The sequence below is a fragment of the Hydra vulgaris genome, chromosome 02, assembly GCF_038396675.1.
Source record: "Hydra vulgaris chromosome 02, alternate assembly HydraT2T_AEP".
Taxonomy (NCBI): domain Eukaryota; kingdom Metazoa; phylum Cnidaria; class Hydrozoa; order Anthoathecata; family Hydridae; genus Hydra; species Hydra vulgaris.
The window spans coordinates 24,750,323-24,762,500 of NC_088921.1; the positions used below are offsets into that span (position 1 = coordinate 24,750,323).

At 28.2% G+C, this 12,178-nt stretch overlaps 1 long non-coding RNA gene across 1 annotated transcript; it reads left to right on the forward strand.

Annotated features, from left to right (window-relative positions):
• The first annotated feature begins 1,463 nt into the window (after positions 1-1,463).
• Positions 1,464-3,111, forward strand: LOC136076829 (uncharacterized). Its single transcript, XR_010636619.1, has 3 exons — positions 1,464-2,275; positions 2,490-2,614; positions 2,782-3,111. It is a non-coding gene; the product is annotated as an uncharacterized LOC136076829 (long non-coding RNA).
• The last annotated feature ends 9,067 nt before the right edge of the window (positions 3,112-12,178 follow it).

Genomic DNA, 12,178 nt, shown 5'->3' on the forward strand with positions numbered 1-12,178 from the left:
GGACCGCATAAAAAGATGTTTGATTGCAGTGTAGTTTAAGTTATTGCTGCATTTCAAAATGCATGTGTGGGGCCAATATCAAACAATTTTTTATCCTTGCTTGATCAATCCACGCACAACTATGGAAGAACCCTCTCCGTAGTAGAAAATTAAATCAATTGACTCCGTAGTAGAGAAATGAATCAATTGATTATTCTCATCAAGAGAATACAATGGGTTTGGATTTTAATTTAGAACTAAACCTTAAAGAAATACAATTACAATGACACATATGAAACTTTATTAAAACTAAAAATACAAAACTAACTTTCTAGTTTTCTTGGTCTTTTGAAGTTCATCTTGATATCATATTGAGAGCAAATATTTTTAAAGATTCAGTTACATTGTAATACAATATAAACCCCATTGGCGCCAAGGTAAAATAAGTTACGAAAAATATTTAAACAGAAAAAAATACTTGAGTACTAAATTTTTTATGAATAACTAAACTTTTAGATTTTTAAAGTGCAACAGAGCATTCAAGGAGTTATGAATAGTACAAATTGTACTGTTCATAACTCTTTAAACAATATTTAGCTAAAACGAGCTAATCAGAGAACAAGCAAGAACTTATAAAGTGTATATTAATAAAACTTGCTTAAAGTTTTAACTGAAAATAACTAACCTATAATAAACAAAAACCTTAAATAATGACGCTATTATAAATTATTTATCAAAACTTTATCATTATAATTTCTTTGCCAAAACGAAGTTATTATAATAAAGCAACTTCGTTTATATTATAATTAAGCTAAGGTATTATAATTTTTTTAGCAAAACTTAGCTAAGATGCACTAAAACAATAAAAAAAGTATTAAAAACTGCATTTATTAAGAAACAGAAACCTTATATATTAGTTGTGAAATCGTAAAAAGTAATAATATTATGATTCTAAAAAAATGCAGGTTAAAAAAATTGTTTGAATTCTTTAATGCCGTATAAATTTAATTCTTATTTATTAAACTCTGTCTCAATTATTAATGTACATGTATATTTTAACAGAGTTTTTTTTAATTAAAAATAAAGTTTTAAACGAATTAATAAAAGATCTAATTTTTACGTTGATTTACTTTCATTTTTTCAATAAGAAGTGAATATTTTAAAAATTTGTGCAAATAGTGAATTTTTTTAAATTACATCAACGTTGCTCAAAAAAAAAAGGCATTACTATTTCAAAATTAGACCAAGAGTCATTGGGATTACACATTTGTTTGAAAGACTCCTTTTTTAAAAAAAAATATAAAAAAACTTTGATATATGATTCTTAAAACATTGTGACCATTGAATGCTTAATCAAATAACTGAGATTTAATAGAAGATCTTATAAGACCTTATCAAATATTATTTTTTATAAGATTTTTTCATGACGTCTATTGTACCAAGAGACATGGGTTCAATAGAGACCCGTGTGTATAAATTCTCTTGAACGATTCTGCAAAAAATATTCAGCTTTAACTTTTCTTCTTTAAAAACTCACTAGAAATGGAAAGCGTTTATCAATTTTCAGAAAAAGAGACATGTACTGATAAAAAAAACATTGAAGAAGGTACTATTTATAAAATATTATTAAACAAAGGGACAACTATAAATAAAAAAAAAACAACAACCATAGAGATCGGAAATAACTTTGACAAAAAACTCGATAGTATAAGTCATCATCAAATGAGTTTTTATAATAAAAATGAACCAAATGTTATTTTCCCTAATATTTATAATGTTTTGTCATAATAGTATTTAATAATAATAATAATATATATACATATATATTTTTATATATATATGTGTGTGTAGCCTTATTTCTTTTTTTTTACTAAAAAAATAAAAAAGGTAAATATTGTTATAAATTATTTATAATAATATTTATTTTTGCGCTCCCGTAAAAAAAAAGCTAAATAAGTTCTCTAAGCTGAAAGTTGATAAACGCTTTTCATTTCCACTGCGAGTTTACCATACTATATCATCATCATCAACATCATCATCATCATCATACCGTCTAACATCTTAACCTCAAAATTTTTCATTCTAAACTGCTTTTTTCAAAATCTCACCACCTTAAAAAAAAAAAAAAAAAAAAAAAAAAATGCAAAATTACCAATTTTCTACATAAAGAGCCACCTAAAGAGTTTTTATTTCACTAAAAACGTGAAAATTTATAATTTAAATGAATGCAAAAAAGTTTTTTTGCAATATATCTTTCTTCTGAATCCAAAAACTAAAGTGCAGACGCTGATTACCAGTAAGTTGTTTATCTTTTGTTTTTCATTAGTGTTTTAATACTTTATTATCTTATTTGAATGTAATTCATTTTTGTGCAAATAATAAATAAACAAGTTCAAATATAAAACAAAAACAATAAATAATAACCTTTTATTCACCTTCATTTTATATACTTTTCAGGCATTTGATAACGGTTGATGTTATTATGTATTATTATCAAATTTTTTATTAAGTATTACAGGTTTATGAAATGTTAAAACTGCTTAATCAAAAAAAAGTCAATGATCAATGTTTTATTAAAAATTACTCGAAAAGAAAAGTTGAAATTGAAACAAAATTAAAAGAAATGCAGAATAAGGTAACTTGATGTTTTTTAAAATATTTAAATAGTTTTAAAAAGAAAACTTTTTTTTTTTAAAAAAAAAAAAAAAAGAGTTTTTAATAGCACTCATAATTTTTTTAGTTTTAGCTTCAGGAGTTTTTAGCTTTAGACTACTTTTAAAAATAATTTGTTGTTCATAATAGCATACTTACATGACTCGAAAATATCTTGGATATTCAGGCAGAAGGCGAAAACAAACTACTTATTGAAGCGTTATCGTTTTATGTTAAGAAAAATGTTTTGCGTCCATCGAAAAATGTTTAAAAGATTAGTAAACATTTTACGTCTATATTAAAGATGCTAAAAACACTTCAAGACCAAGTTGAACAATACTATAAGAATTGAGAAGATCTTTATATAGCTTTTTATAAGGTTTTTAAGTAATAAAAATCTTAAAGAATGTTAAACCACTGTGCCATATTCATTTATTGTACATATATTCTTTTCTTGAAATATAGTTATGAGGTTTTAAATTATTGTGTTAGTTATAAAGAAAGATATCTAAACAATTTTTAAAAGTACCAATAAATATGTTTGGCCCATGAGTTTTATTATTAAAAAAAGCAGTTGATGGAAACAATTCACCTTTGCGTGATTGCTAATTTATGGAAAAGGTTTTATTTAAAGAATACGAAAAATTTGCAAGTTTTCTCGTGTAAATTTATGTCTAAACCATTTAAGCAAACAATTTATTATCGCACGTGATGTGATCAAATTTCTAATAACTTACCCAGTAATTTAAGGAACAAAATGTTGCTTATTCAAATTTGGTCAAAGTAGAAAACAACTTTTGTTGTTAAAAAAAAAAATTAAAAATTACATTTATGTAATTGTGTATTTGCATTGTAACGGCTTCAAGATTGAGTTTATATATATATATATATATATATTATATATATATATATAATATATATATATATATATATATATATATATATATATATATATATATATATATATATATATATATATATACATATATACATATATATATATATATGTATATGTATATATATATATACAGAAAGTGAAAGAAATCTTTCTTTTAGACAACCATGTGTTTGGTTGCCGACGTATAAATAATAAATTATTGGAACGAATTTAGTAACTTTCATCAAAGTTAGTATCTTAGCAATTTTACTGACTTACTCGTAAACGGTTATTTAAATATGATAAAAATAAAAAAAAATTAAAAATTATGGTTTGGAGAGTAAGCAAGGTGAACATATCAGATGTAATAGGGTTCGTATATAGGGATTACGTGTGTGCCAGGTTGGTGGCATATTGGCGTGGTCCAGACAGAATCGAGTTGATGCGATTCCGAAAAAGTTAAACAGATGAGTAGCGTTAAGAGGTCATTTGTAAGTGTGTGGTTGGTTACGTGCAGTTTGCAGCCTTTTGATAAAAAGAGTTATAAGTTTGACTAAGTGTTGGGACAATGAAGTTTGCAATGAAAACTTACAGTGTGTACTTCAAGAAGTTTACAATGAGGTGGGAAAATGGATCCAGCTTGAATGGTGTAATGAATGGCTGTAAATGGTGACATTGTCATGTATGGGTTGATGTTAGTTCTTTGGTAATTTATGCACAATTCAAAATGGTTAAACTACTGTAGAAGATGCAACTTGGCTACGAAAAGAAATTTTTGATGATCATTTAAACTTGGCGGAGCTGTAAGCTGTAATGCAAGGATTTAATAGAGTTTTGACGTCAAAACTAAAGAAAGGTACTATTTTTACAGATTCTACAGATTAGTGACTGTGTTCCTCTGGGTTTCAGACGCTCTTACTAGTAAGTCAAGATTGAAATCAAAAGCGATGATTGAAATTTGATTTAAAAAAGACAAAGCGTTCTGTTACTCTTTATTGAAGAATATGGTCTTTGTAAAATTGTTCCTTTAAAAAATAATAATTCATCAGGCATTGTGAAGAGTTCAAAGCAAATGGTTATATAATTTGACAGAGGCTGAGTATTTAAACAATACCATTGGAATATTAATTGCAGAAACTGAATTAATTTCCAGCATACACAGGACAACCGGACACTTCGGAGTAAATCGAACGTTAAACTTTGTTTGTAAAGTAACTCCTATAGCTACCGAAAACGACATTTAAACTGTAATTAAAAATTGCGAACCATCTTAGTTAATAAATCCAATACCTTTACAATGGGTAAAGGAAAAATTGAGCGGTAAAGAAAATTGGTAAAAGGTGGCCATTGATGTCACGCATTTTGGCAGAAAAAAATTTCTTACACTAATAGATTGCGTACCTTTAAGATACACACTTTGGCAACAACTTTCGATTTTATACAAAAGTTTTGCCATTACTTGAATACTCCGCTCGACCTTTTGTGAGCAAGGAGCGCCATTGGAAATTTTGACAGATAACAAAGCAACTTTTAAAATTGACCAGATAAGAAGTTTTCTTGATGGCTGGGTAGTGCGCATTAGATTTCAAGCTGTTTATTTTCCCAAAAGAAGAGGAATAGTGAAAAGAAACCATTGTAAAAATAAAAGCATTTCAGAAAGAAAATATTTCAACACCGGACGCAGTATAACGGTATAAAGTCTAAGTCGACAAAAAGGGCGCGAGCCCGATGAAAAAAAGAAACAGGTATCATATTGATGTGAGGGATTGAAAAAAGGAAATCTACCGGCAAAAGCTGACATTAACAAAACGTTTGAAAATGGTGTTAACATATAGTTAAAACCACTAAATGCAAAGTGCCATACTAAGTGGCAGCCAGCATAACCAACTGGAAATATTTCGAAACAAGTAGTAGAAGTTAATGGCGTTCCGCCTCATCTTAAACATATCCGATCTTGAAGCGACACTTGAACATTATGCAATATTCCTAGAATCGAAGTAGAACTAAACACAGACAATGGTCGTGAAAACGCGAGAGGACGTGCTAGTAACAAATAGTGAAGCCGAAATCGGATTCCAAGGAACAGAAGTGCCGTTGCCACGAAGTAAAGAATGGCGCAAATCCCAAAAAATAGAGGAATATTATTTGTATGATACCATGGAGGAGGGTAAATTTGGCGCGGAAATTTCTAAAAAATTTTATGGCATTTACGTTGATTTCTTTATATTAATAGTTCTTAACTATTTTAGTTGTAATTTTGTGTTAGGCGGTTTATGAAATGTCGAACTTTGCGAATAGTTATTTTATATAAACTATGTCAAAATTTTGTAAATATGAGTGGAATTCAGGTTAGCAAAAAAAATATTCGGATAGAAAGAGGTTTTGTGTTGATGTGTGTGTGTTTGTGTGTGTGGGTGTGTGGGAGGGGGGGGGGGAGGGGGGGGGGGAGGGGGGGTAAGTTTATGAATGCGTGTGGGGTTATTAATATTCATATTCTTTAAAAAGTGACTATTTTGTTGTCCAAATACGCTGACTGGAAGAGGATCAAGTTGTCCAAATATACTGACTTGAAGGAGATCCAGTTGTCCGAAAACATACTCATATTGTTTTTGTAGGCGCTATAGTTATACACGTAAACACAAGTTTATATACGAATTTATAATATACTGTATTTCATTTATTACAAAAAAAAATGCTATTTGAATATATTAGGAAATAACTTAAGCTGCAACTCATTATTTTTAGAACATTAAAATGTTAAGTGTTTTACCAAGACTAATAACTTTAAACCAAATAATTCTTGGTAAAAATAATAATAATAAAAAAGCTAAGTTTTTAACTATAAATATAAATCAATTTCGAATCTCATTTAAAGTATTTGCCATTCTAGTTATTGTTACTGGTCGTTCTTCAGATAATCCTTATACAACATGTGCATAAAACAGTAACGTGTTTTACAATTGTGCAGGATATTGAATGTTATATGTATATTATGACGCAAAAGTACAGGATATTCTTAAGGAAACATCGTTGCAATGCTCTATGATATCACAACTATCCAACATTGCACTACAGTCTTTTTGTTGCGAGAATTTTTTTTTTTTGCATTGTTATGGTTGGTGTGTTTTGCATTGTATAAATATCAAATGCAAACAAGCAGTCAATGGGTTCTCTGAAAAGTGTTGGGAATAAAAGAATGGCTACAGTTAAAGAGGCATCTGAAGTGTAACAAACCATTCATAATATATTGAAAACATGTTATCTTATGGAATGATATAAAAGGCCAGACCTTGGAGTTAAGGTAAAAACAACTTTTACCGCACAAAAATATCGCGACAAGATTTTCAATACAGCAATATAGAACCAAGATCAGCAAAAACTGAACAATCTAAGTAACTTTAAGGTTAGTGGTTAGGTCGGAAACGCCAAACGCCAGATTTCCAAGGATTGCATAAAGATTATGATGTCAAATAAAAATACTGTTAAGAATTGAAATTTTTATTAACTTTCACTTTAGGTTTTACTTTTAAAAATATTATTTTTCAATTATTTAACGTTACTTGTTTTTATAGATTTATCGATTTCGCAATCAATTTCTGATAAAATTGCACTTCGTTTTTGCCAGAAATTAACTAGTTTCATACTTTTTTCAGCCATTCCACCCATAAAATAGTGGAATTCTTTGTCAAGGTCTTTAGCAAATCGTAACCTCATTTCATTTAGAAACTTTGCACAAAAAAAAATTGTCGAAAAGAAAACATTTTATTAAATGATTCAAACATATAATAAAATGTTAATTTAAAATGTACTTCAATAAAATAACTGCATATTATGGTAAATTATCTTTTTTATGGCCGGGTCTATAAATGAGTCATACTATATATATCATAAAATATCTTTTCCCAATAAGAACTGATAAAACACAAAATTTATGCACCCATATACTAATCTCTAGGTTGTTCACCCAATATGCATAACACTGAAAAGTTTTGAAACTTTTTAAAAATAAATTAAAAGAATCATTTTACAGTTTTTGAAGTTGTACTTAGGATAAGTAATGCTGAACGCAAAATTAATGGAATTTTGACAGAAGAATAGTATCTTAATAAAAATGTTAAAAACAAACAAATCTAGCAATAGATTCTTAAGGATAAGTAACTTTTAAATCTACAATGCTTTAAATAAAATCATAATCTTTTGCTCGCCCAGTACAAGTACGTTGCTGGCGTCCAAACAGCATAATAATGTCTGGTCGGACTTCTAATTTATTGGCATGATGGTGTTTTGTGATAGTTGTTTCATTCTCTCAAAAAAGCAGTCTGTTTGACTTAAAAAATATAATTATATTTTAAGAATTAAAGCTATCTTTTAATCTCACTCATTCTTAGTTTTTTTTTTTTAACTTTCCTAATTTTTTTTTACGTTCAGCCGCTACCTCTTGCTACTGAAAAAAATGATGTTTAAGAAAAAATGTAAATTTCCTTTGTAAAAAACATTCGAAATGAAATGAATAATCTTCTGGCTGACTCAATTAAAAATGAAATTATAATCCAGCGCAAGAAAGCAAAATCTTTTTTGTTTATTCTAGACTGCTCACAGGACCTTCCTTACACTTAGCAAATATCATTGACAATTCGCTTTATTCTGATTGAAACAGAAGTTGCCATAAAAGAACATTTGTTTTTTTTTTACCTGTTGACAGTGACACATGAGCTCATTTAACTGATGTTTTTTTAAATAAGTTAAAAAAACTAGGGTTAGACATGCAGAACTGCCAAGGTCAAAGTTTTGATAAAGGAGAAAACATGAAAGGTCGCCATTCTGGCATATAAGCAAGAATTTCTAGTCTAAACCCTTTGGTTTTCTTGTTCCGTGTGCATGTCAAAATTTAAATTTAATTTTATCTGTTGCTGTAAAATCTTTAGTTAGTTCAGTGTCTTTTTTTGGTTTTATTCAGAATTTGTACACCTTTTTTCTGTGTCTACAAAGCAATAGAGTATTCTTAGACATCACCTTCAAAAAAAAGATTTTACTCTAAAGTCACTTTCAGACACTCGGTGGAAAGCACGCATAAATAGTGTTAAAACATCACGTTTCCAGGTAGAAAAAATATGACACGCATTATATGAAATAATTAGAAGCAATTTTTTTCCTGGCGACTGCCGAAACTAAGCTGAAACGCTTGGAAATCAATTGAAAAGTTTTTCTTTTCTAGTTTCACTAGTTGTCTAGTATAAGATCCTCTTTCGTTTTAACTTAATTAGCAAAATAATGCGAGCAAAAGATTCAGATTTTTTAACGATGAGTGACTGAACAAAAAAGGCACTAATATGCTTGAATGTTCTTATTGATAATGTAGCTGTTTCAGTAAAGGAAAGGTTACATCAAATAAATGATTATGTATCAAAGTTTTGTTTTTTATTTAATGCACTTTCTTCACAAAAGGTAAGTCCTTTAGAACTTAAAAAAAACTGCATTTATTTACAAAATAAACTAATTTTTGAGGAATATTCTGACATTGATGGAAAAGACTTATTTTCTGAACTACAAATAATTTCAACATTATTTTCATCAAATGTGACATTATTAAAATGTTTAAAAGGTAACAAGCTGATGGATGTATTTCCAAATCTATGCGTGGCTCTTCGAATTATAAAATATATGCCAAGTACTATAGCCTCAGCGGAACAAAGCTTTTCTAAATTTAAGCTGATTAAAACTTATTTAAGAGCAACAATGAATCAATACCGACTGTGTGAACTGTTAAAAATTTCTATTGAAAATAAGATTGTCGGTAATAATAAATTAACGAAGATGATAAAAAAGTTTGCTGAAGCCAAAGCACGGAGAGTTCCTGTTTTTTACTAAAAGGTGTATTTGTAAAAGATGATAAAAAATAATTGTTTTAATACTTTTCATTTTCTCTTACAACACACATAATGTTTCACAGTTTTGTATTTTTTCTTAATTAGTTAATGCTTTATTTTTATGAATACTGCTCATTAAGATTACACAATTGACTAGGAATTAAAGGGTATTAATCAAAAATATATCCGTTTAGGTTATATATTTTTAAGGGGACTTAAACTTAGTTTGCCCCGAGGCCCCCGAAACGCCACCAGCTCTGTATAACTATATATATATAACATATACACATTCATTACAGGATCAGAGCAAAAAGTTTGTAACTAAGACTTTTGCAAAAGAGAGAAAATACGGTTTTAAAGTCGAGACATCTGGAGTAAATTGATGCAAAAATTTTTCATATTTTGCAAAAAAAAAAGTGTTAGAAAATGATTAGAAACTTTTAAATTTGCATTGATTTACGTGAGACAAATACATTAGTATTAAGTATTAGGGAGACTATGTAGGTACACATAGTACACATCATGAATATATACATGTATTACATAGAAACTCACACAGACAACATATCTATTTATTTAGTTATAAAAACAAGGTTTTTATAACTAAATAAAACTTCAATTTTATAATGAAACTTAGTGCAATGCTGATATCATCATAAAGGCACTGCAGAAACTGGTTCTTATATTTTTTTTAATTAAATAGCAGAAAACAATGATCTTTGGCATCCAATGCTGCACTCACTGATGGAGGCCAAGTAAAAAGCTGATAACGCACTGGCCATGCTTTCGAACTTTTGGATATACCACCATCACCGTCTAAAATATTGAGGATGTTATTCACGCAATTGAAACATCGTTTTAAAAAGCAATAACATTCTAATTTTAATACTAAATATATTTCATTTTTGTATTAAATAAATTAGCAAATGTGAACAATTAACAATTACTACCAGTTTATCAAGTATAACTTAAAAAAAAAAACTATATATTTTTTTATGTGTGAAAATAAAATTGTGTTTATTTAGAACATGTGCTCTCTTGCTGTGCAAGTGAAGTTTTAAGATTGCTTTTAATTTCAATAATTGCTACATGCTTACGAATCGTCTAACATAAACTGATCACCGTTGTCTAAGTTAAAGACACTAACGTCTTCCTATCAATTTCTACTTCTATAAAAAAATACTTACACAAAATGTTACAGGGTAATTTTGAGATTTTTTATTAGAATTTTAGGGCAATAAATTAAAGAATCAATTTTTTGCTCGTATTAAAGGAGATTGTTCTTCAAAAAAATAACACAAAGCATTTTTGTAATTTTATTCAATAAAAAGTAAAGCAACATTTTTGCTTATGCAATACTTTTTGGCAAAAAAAAAAAAGTTCTAATAATGCTATCAACATTGTTATTATAAAATGTCATGATAAAAAAATAAAGACACTTTTAAAAAAACAAGTGTATCTAAGTGTAATATTACACCCATCCTGCAATAGATATTTGTCTAGCAACTGGTGATCAAAAACATCTCCTGGAAAGCATATTGTAAATCTTTTTTTCTTAACAAGTTTGAAGACAATTAAGTGAGCAGAGTACTTATCACAAATAAGAAGTTTATCACAAAATATCCAGTGATGACGGAATCTTATGATGTAATATATTTAAAAAAATAATAGTATTTTTTAGCATGAAAAAAGGTTAAAATAACTGTATTGTAAACTTGATACTAGATTCCAATAATTACCATACTGCTACACTTCCAAAAAGTTTAAATAATGCTTTAACCAAAGAATGTAACTAATTTTTCTTAAAGAGAAGCCGCTAAACTTTAAAATTTAAAGAACAGAGATTAAAAGCGTTTTGTTTTCTTTAAAGAAAACTGAGAATGTCATCTCCTAACATTGCCGAAACAGGGGGGTATTGCAAGAGAGTATGTAATATTTTTAAAATTTTTAATTAAAGAAGCCAAATTTTGGAAGTACAAGTATTTTGTTTCAAACACCATAAGGGTCCTGGCTCATAACCATTTATAAGTAGAGCATAATGAAGCATAAAATCTTATTTGGGTGTAAAATTTTTGGAAAAAAGTTCTGTAAAATTTTACAAAAACTTCTTTAATAAAAACTGCAAATACGGCAATAAAGATTTAAAAACTTTTGGAGCAAACACATAATCAGCTATTTCTTTTAGTTGTAAATACAACAACCACTATTTATTACATATTATTTACTAATTATTATTGGTGATTTCCAATAATAAATGGTAACAACCAAAGCAAATAATATTTTTGAGAAGCTAATCCAATAAAATTAAAGGAGGTAGCAGAACGTAACACAAATGATACTGGTTTATTCAACCTGTCATTTCTGTCTATATTAAATATAATACGCACTGCATTTACCTGCACAATTGAAATTAACTTGCTTTCTTTAAGTTTCAACAACAGTAAACTAACTAGTTGTGGGATGGTATCTTCCAGCTTGTCACGCATTATATCTTGTGGAAATGATTACAAAAATTTAAAATAGGTCAAATCAAAAAAAGGACAAATTCTTTCAACACGATACATACTTAAAGAAATCTGACCATGTTCAGAATTAGCTGTCAAGTAATACTGATGCATTTTGTCAGTACGAAATGTTGCCTCAAGCTTGGAGCGTGTATATTTTTGTCAATATACAAAGTCATACCCTGGCCAAAAAAAAAACGGAATTAAAAATACAACGAAAACCAGTTTGTGCTTTGGGCTAAAACGTTATTAGCAGAGATTGATGGTAAGCCACCAAATAATCGCATCTCCTGGCCATT